General features: G+C 42.8%; 1 protein-coding gene across 3 annotated transcripts in view; it reads left to right on the plus strand.

The window, feature by feature from the left end:
• Positions 1-8,093: 8,093 nt before the first annotated feature.
• Positions 8,094-8,725, plus strand: part of LOC109934754 (casein kinase I-like) — a 193,053-nt gene continuing 192,421 nt past the window's right edge. For all 3 annotated transcript variants that reach the window (XM_048617262.1, XM_048617260.1, XM_048617261.1), the window contains exon 1: positions 8,094-8,251. The gene's annotated coding sequence lies outside the window, so the exon portion shown is untranslated. The remainder of the gene's footprint in view (positions 8,252-8,725) is intronic.

Genomic DNA, 8,725 nt, shown 5'->3' on the forward strand with positions numbered 1-8,725 from the left:
ATGGAGAAAAGAACAATGGTTCAGGTTAGTGCCCTTTCTTCAGACCTGAGTAAAATTAGAAATATAATCAGTTTACAGCAAGTGAAGGGTGGGGAGGAAGGAAAGGAGGTCAAAACAGAAGGTCTGTGATGGGCTAGAAGTCAGGAGAGATTAAATGACAAAATGTTCCATGCTCCAAAATCCAAAAGGGACTAGCAATGAAGCAAACTAGGTAAAGGGATTAGGCAAGAAATAATATGGTTGCCAAGCTGCCACTGCCAACATTGACAAGGCAATGAACAATATTGTGAGAGTAGAAAATCGGTGAGATGCATTAGAGTATATTATCCAATGGATAAAACGTTATTCTGCATCAATTTGTTTTTTGTTGTTGTTGTCTTCTCATTTTTTCTTTAATCCCTTTAATTTGTCTTTAGGTTCCATTCACACCTCATTTTTACTACTTTACTTATCCCATTACTAGTCCTTATCATTTTGCACCATTTGAATCAAAATTCTATAAAAAACTTTCTCACTTCACCAAAAACCTCAAACAAATTCAGCCCCAACTCCATTTATAAATTTGCTGATGACACCACCAAAGTTGGTTGAATCTTAAACTATGATGAGACAGTATAGGAAAGAGATAGAGAGCTAGTGGTATGTTGTAAAGACAACAATTCTCCCTCAGTGCCAGAAAAATGAAAGAGCTGATCATCGATTTCAGGAAGCGAGTGAAAGACACACCCCTGTCTGCATCAATGGTGATTGAGAGCTTCAAGCTCCTAAGAGTAAATATCACTGACAATCTATCCTGGTCCATTCACATCGATGCTATGGTCAAGAGAGCACACGAACACTTCGGCAGAAGGCTAAGGAAATGTCCACAATGACTCTTACCAATTTTTATAGATGCACCATAAAAAGCATCCTATCTGGGTGCATCATAACTTGGTATAGCAACAGCTCTGCACAAGACTGCAAGAAATTACAGAGATGTGGACATAGCTCAGTCCATCACACAAACCATCCTTCCTTCCATTGACTCTGTCTACACTTCCTGTTGCCTTGGGAAAGCAGCCAATGTAATTAAAGACCCCTGCCACCTCGGTTATACTGTATTCCACCCTCTTCCATTGGGCAGAAGATACAAAAGTTTGAAAACACACAGCAACAGATTCAAGAACAGCTTCTTCTCCGCTGCTATCAGACTTATGAATGGATCTCACATTTTTAGAGTTGATCTTTCTCTGCACCTTTTAGCTGTGACACTATATTCTGGATTCTGTTTTATTACCCTGATGTACTTATGTAAGATATGATTTTCCTGGTTAACACATAAAACAATACCTTTCACTGTATCTCTGACAAATAGTACATCTGACAATATTAATTCAAATCAAATCAAAAATACAATTTGCCCTCAACTGTCTATATTTATCCACGTGTCTGTTATTTGATTGTGAATTATTGTTTCTTAAAGCTTTCCCACCATTGATGTTAAACTGACTAGCCTGGACTTACAGCTATATACAATTAGGCTTTTTTTGTGAGCAAGTGTGTGACATTAGGAATTTTCCAGACTCTCTGTATCTAAGAAGATCATGGTCTCTGCTTCCATAATTCTCATCTTTATTACCCTCAATATCTTTCCTGACCTACATGTGTTTAAGCACAGCCAACCTAACCAGTATCCCACGTCTTTGAATTTTTAACACATTCCGTCTCTTAGCTACCTGCAATTTCAATGTGACCTAGGCAGTATCTTCTTTCATTTAAAAAAAGTGCAAAGAATTCATTTATTAGGCCACTTTTCGACTATTGTGTACAGTTCTAGTCGCCTTGCTATAAGGAGCAATATTATTAAATTGGAGAGAGTTCAGAAAAGATTCAGAGATGTTGGTGGGAATGAAGGGTTTGAGTTATAAGGAGAGGCTGGTTAGGCTGGGACTCTTTTCACCTGGAGCATAGGAGGTTGAGGGGTGACTTTGCAGAGGTTTACAAGATCATGAGGCATAGAGATAAGGCAAATAGCAAAGGTCTTTCCCCTAGGTCAGGGTAGGGGAGCTCAGAACTAGCGGGCATATTTTTAAGGTGAGCGGGGAAAGATTTAAATGGGACCTAAGGGGCAACTTTTTCAAACAGAGGGTGGTTTGTATCGAACTGCCAGAGGAAAGTGGTAGATACAGGTACATTACAACATTTAAAAGACATTTGGACAGGTTTAGAGGGATACGGGCCAAACACAATCTAGTTGGGACTAGATTTAGTTTGGGAAACTTGGTCAACATGGACAATTTGGACTGAAAGGTCTGTTTCTGAGCTGTATGCCTCTATGTCTATTACCTCAGCCCTGTTCTCTACCATCATGGATAAAACAGAAACTAGGAACAGCATTAGGTCATTCAGCCCTTTGAGTTCACTCGATATGATCATAGTGGATCCTCTATCTCATCGCCATACTTCTCCCCATACCCCTTGACACAATTAAAATCTAGACGTATAACAATCTCTTTCTTGAATACATTCAGTGATTTGGCCTCCATAGCCTTCTGGTAATGAATTCCACAAGTTGACCCCCTCTGAGTGAAAAAATGTTTCCTTATCTCAGCCCTAAATGTCCTACCCCATTTCCTGAGACTGTGACTCCTGGTTCTGACCAGGAGAAACATCCTTTCTGCATCTAGTCTGTCTAGCCCTGTTAGAATTGCCTACATTTCAATCAGATCCTCTTTCACTCCTCTAAATTCTTGTGAATATGGGCCCAGTCAAACCAATTGCTCCTCATCTGACAGCCCTGCTATCCCTGGTACCAGGCTAGTGAACCTTCGTTGCACTCCCTCAATGGCAAGTATATGTCCTTGTAGATAATGAGACCAAAGGTGATCATAATACTCCAGGGGTGTGGTATCATCACGTCACTATATAACCATAGTAAAACATTCCTATTCCTGAATTAAAATGCTTTTACAATGAATGTCAATTTATCATTTGTCTTTCTAACTGCTTGCTGCTCCTGCTCCCCTGACTGTAACTGACTGGTGTATAAGGACGCCCAGGTCCCTTTGTACATCCACACTTCCCATTATATCTCCCTTTAAATAATACTCTTCCTTCTGTTTTTCACATTGGAAGACCAATTCCTTTAATACTCTGGAATGCAAATTGTCAGGCCCACGGCATCTGTTAACCCTTCACCCCATTTTTTTCCTTACAATTCACGGGATGAAGGTGTCGCTGGCTAGGCCAGCATTTATTACCCATCCCTAATTGCCCAGAGGGCAGTTAAGAGTCAACCACATTGCTGTGGGTCTGGAGTCACATGTAGGCCAGACCAGGTAAGGATGGCAGTTTCCTTCCCTGAAGGACATTAGTGAACCAGTTGGGTTTTTCCGACAATCGACAATGGATTCACAGTCATCATTAGATTCTTAATCCCAAATATTTATTGAATTCAAATTCCACCAAATGCCATGGCGGGATTTGAACCTGGGTCCGCAGAACATTATCTGGGTCACTGGATAATACTTCTAGATCATTGCCTCCCCTATTAATTTCAATAATTCCCTTTAACGTGCCTAATCAATTCCACTCCTTCTTTTACCACTGTTTTCCTATTTATTTGCCTATAGAAGACTTTTGCATTCCATTTTATGTTAAAACATAAGAATGTAAGAACTAGGCATTCGGCCCATCGAGCTGGCTCTGCTGATCTCATCTTTTCCTTAACCCCACTTTCCTGCCTGCTCCCCCTTAACCTTTAACCCCATTAATAATTAAAAATCTTGTCCTTAGATTTATTCATTATTCCAGCTTCCACCATCTCTGGGGTATTGAATTCTATTGATTTATGATGCTTTGAGAGATGTAGCCGTCTGTCTCTTCTCATACTTCCTCCTCGCTTCCCTTATTTGTATTTTCACTTCCCTTCTAAACCTTCCATTATTCAACCTGGTTCTCATCTGCATTATCTACCTAGTATCCATCAATGCATCCTTTGACATCTTCTAGGTTTGAAATATGTCCAGAACTTTGATTATTCTCTTGAAGTGCAATGCAGCTTTTTATTTGGCTGTTCCAAAGTCTTGACAGATGACAGCCTACTGTCTACAAATGCTATAATATATTCTATGTCGAGGATTTATTGGTGCCATTGTTCAGTAGGATCATGTGAATTCTTGGCTGTCTTCCAATAAATTCTATACAGCAGGGATTTGGATGCAAATATCAATGGCAAGATGAGTTTGTTTATTTTGACAGATTTATAAATTGTTTGGAGGATAATTTTTTAAAAAGTAAGTAGTGTGTTTATTTTGACAGATTTATGAGCTACTCAAAGATATCCCAACGTCATTACACAGCTTCTGAATACTGTTCATATTGGAGTGGGTTATGGAGAGTAAGGATGCTGTGGTAGCTGCAGGATTGCCATGTACTCATCCTCAGAGCTGGGCCAATGCATGGGCAAATGTAGGCAGGCCTTTTAACCTGGCTGCCTTGGTAATAGTTTGTCTCCGATTCCGTCTCTGTCCTAACTCAAACTTCCCTGCAGCAATAGCATGGTTGAACACTGCCAGTCAAAAGCCTAGACAATGTACAGATTCCTGTTTGTTATCTTGTTTTTTGTGAAGGAAATTTTATAGTTGCTCATCCTACTCTTCCTCCTGTGGGAAGTATGCAACTATTCAGTGTACCTTAACAATCTCCTGTTTAAAACTGGCTACTGTTCTGTTAGCATTTTGCCAGCCAATCTTTGGTTTCAATTTGCCTGGGCCAGATCCATTCTCACCATATGAAATTTTATCTATTGTGACTGTGGATTGCTCCTTTAGTTTTATTCTTGTATGGGATGTGGATTGTTGCCCATCCCTAGTTGTCTTTGAATGGCTTGGCCCTCTGGGCCATTTCAGGGGACAGTTAAGAGCCAATTACATTGCTGTGGGTCTGAAGTCACACGTAGGCATGGCCAGATAAGGATGCTGGAATTTCCTCCCTAAAGGATGTTTTCCTTCGTCAACCAAAACCTTATGATATTATGATCACTCTTCCCTACACATTCCTTTACTGACAACACCACTTAGTCCATTTCATTTCCTAGAATTGATCCAATAATGTTTTCTTTTTCATTGACACATTGTTGTAGAAAATTATCCTGAACACACACTGAAAACACTTGTCCCTCTTCATCCTTTACACTATTAGATCTCAAACTATATTAGGACAATTGAAGTCTCCTATTAATTCTACTCTATGATTATTGCACTTCACTGTAACTTCCTTGCTGATGTGTTCCTCTACAAGTTTTCCACTATGAGCAGTTTTTTGAACACACCCAGCAGTATATCAATGCCTGTAATGTTTCTTAGCTCTTCCCAAACAGATTCTGTCCTTGGCCATAGCGGTACATCTCTTAATCCCTTAACCCAGAATTCCTTAGTCAGTACTGCCACCCTCCACCCTCTCCTTTCTTGCCTTCCCTATAATTCCTGAATGATATCTACCAAGGAATATTTAATACCCGGTCATTAGTCACGCAGTCTTGCCCTTCTTCCAGCCAGATCTCTATTATTGCCACAATGCAGCTATCCTGTGTTGCTATCTGCATCTGCAGTCCAACAATCTTATATACTGCATTTTATGTGTCATATCTGCAGAGTAAAGCTAATTTAAACCTGACCCCATCTAATACTACACAATTTCGTACTCTCATACTTTCTGTTTTTCTCTATAGACCTAGGTATTCCTTTCAAATATTACATCCTGCTTCTCACACACCTGTCACAGCAAGTACCCTCTAGGACATTCATCCTGACTGTTTAGGTGCAATTCAACCAGGCTGCATAGCATTCATCTCCCCAGAATTAGCCCCAATGTTGCAAGCAACTGAAGCTTTCTCTTCTGCATTATCTCTACAGATTTATCTGCTCCATCCTTCCTACGCTATACTCATGGACATGTGACTGGGAGAAACCCTTTGACATCCTGTTTGCTGGGTCTTTCCTAGTTCCCTAAACTCTGTTGAGTCAGGATAATTCTATATTTTTTCACGGGACCTGGGTGCCACGAGCAAGGTCAGCATTTGTTGCCTATCCCTCATTGGTCTTGAATTGATTATCACTCCAGGCCATTTTAGAAAGCAGTTATGAATCGACTACATTGCTGTCGGTCAGGAGTCATAAGTAGGCCACACTGGATCAGAACGGCAGATTTCCTTCCCTAAAGGACATTGGTAAATTGGATGGCTTTTTATGATGATCAAACATGCTAGCCATCTGCTTTAGTGGGAATTTTTAAAAAAATTAATTCTCAGGATGTGGCATTCGAGGGTTGACCATCATTTATTGCCTATCCCTAGTTTCCCTTGAGAAGTTAGTGATGAGCTGCCTTCTTGAACTGCTGCATTCCACCTGCTGTGGGTTAACTCAGAAAGCTGTTAGGAAGGGGATGCCAGGATTTTCACCCAGTGACAGTGAAGGAATGGCGATATATTTCCAAATCAGAACGGTGAGTGGCTTGGAAGAGAACCTGCAGGTGATGATGTTTCCCTGTATCTGCCGCACTTGTACTCCTACTTGGAAGTGGTCATAACTTTGGCAATCATTAGTCAGGCTGGTGCTTGGCAAGCGTCTGAGACAGCTCTCCTAATTTTGGCACTAGCCTCTATATGTTAGTGAGGAGGACTTTGCAGGTTCGACAGGTCTGTTTTGCCTTTGTCTTTTCTGGTGCCTAGGTTGATGGTCTGTCCGGTTTCATTTCTTTGAGGCTTTGTAATGATTGATACAACTGAGTACAAGGATTTGAGTCCTTGTCCTAGAAGCATAAGACCATAACATACAGAAGCAGAAGTAGACCATTTGGCCCACTGAATGCTCCACCATTTAAAATTCCTAACTTTTGAAAATTGTTATTAAATATGCAGTCTGCTCCACCATTAAATGAGATCATGGCTGACGTAATTGTTCTCAACTCCAATTTCCAGCCTTTTCCCCATAATGCTTGATTTCTTAATGATTACGAAACAATAACATGTAGAACAATTGCTTGGGCTAATGGATGACTGGTGTAGTTAGATAACAGGACCTCCCCATATTGAAATATCAATGTATAAGGTGGAAAAACATGTAAATAGAGTGGGATACAGATCAGGTTTTGTCTATTTACGTGATGGAATGGGCCCCAAGAGGTTGTCTCTGTTTATGGTGTGAATGATCCAAACTTGCTATTTTTGGACGACAGGATGATGATGCATCTTTGGGGAATGTAGAGATGGTGGAGATGGTGGTGTCAATTAAGTCAGAAGGAAGAAGGCACAGGGAGTTGGTATGGTGGCTCAGTGGTTAGCACTGCTGCCTCACAATGCCAGGGACCCAGGTTTGATTCCTCCCTCAGGGCGACTGTCTGTGTTGAACATAGAACATTACAGCGCAGTACAGGCCCTTCGGCCCTTGATGTTGCGCCGACCTGTGAAACCAATCTGAAGCCCATCTAACCTAAACTATTCCATTATCATCCACATGTTTATCCAATGACAATTTAAATGCCCTTAAAGTTGGCGAGTCTACTACTTTTGCAGGCAGGGCATTCCACGCCCTTACTACTCTCTGAGTAAAGATGTTTGCATGTTCTCCCCGTGTCTGTGAGGGTTTCCTCCCACAGTCCAAAGATGTGCAGATTTGGTGGATTGGCTATGCTAAATTGCCCATAGTATCAGGGGGTGTGCAAGCTCGGTGGATTAGACATGGAAATGCAGGGATACAGGGAAAGGGTAGGGAGATGGGTCTAGGTAGGATGCTCTTCAGAGGGGCAATGTGGACTTACTGGGCCAACTTGTTTCCACACTATAGGAATTCTATCTGTCTTTGAGAAGCATTTCTGGCTCCTGGCAGGCAGGATGCCTTGGAAGGAAGTCACTCGACCCACTGCATATTTAATAATAATTTTTCATTCATATTGATTCAGTGGGATGGAAATGCAGAGTTTGAGACCCATTCAAGCAGGGCCCATTGGCTCCAGTAACAAGAACAAGGCCTCTATGGGGCCATGTGCCGACCCGTGACGTCACGGCGTCACGCCCACACGGGTCACTGACCCGGAAGCAGTTGCTGCGAGGCCGCTTTCCGGTTTTGCTCCTGGAGCTTTCCCTTGTCTTCCGGAGGAGGAGGAGGAGGAGGAGGAGGAGAGAGAGAGAAAAAAAAATTTCCAGAAAACAATCCCAGAGAAAAGCCCGGGACGCGGGACAGAAACGGCGGTACCGAACGGAGCCAGACACGCAGTGAGTGTCCCGGGACCCGGAGAGGGAGATCCGAGGGAGCGATAACGAAGGCGAGAGAATAGGGAGTGAGGAGATAGTGAGGGAGAGTATGAGGAGGGGAATTAGGAGGAGTGTGGATAGAAAGAGGGGGAATGTGGGACGGGGAACGAGGAGGGGGTAGGGAGGGGGGAGGAGGGGTGGGGAGAGTGAGTACAGGGATGGGGAGTGAGGAGAGGGAGAGTATGGGGAGGAGGTAGGGAGAGGCTAGTGGGGACAAGGGGTGGGGGCGTGTGAGTACAGGGATGGGGAGTGAGGAAAGGGAGAGTATAGGGAGGGGTGAGGGGAAGGCAAGAGTATGGGGAAAGGGGGGAGGGAGAGTATGGGTGGAGAAGGGGGTGATGGGGAGCGCGGTGAGGGGGAGAGGGAGTACTGGGGGAAGAAAGGGAGAGGGAGTACTGGGGGAGTGGGAGGGGGGGAGTACTGGGGGAGTGGGAG

This window comes from Rhincodon typus, chromosome 36, assembly GCF_021869965.1.
Source record: "Rhincodon typus isolate 14 chromosome 36, sRhiTyp1.1, whole genome shotgun sequence".
Lineage (NCBI taxonomy): Eukaryota > Metazoa > Chordata > Chondrichthyes > Orectolobiformes > Rhincodontidae > Rhincodon > Rhincodon typus.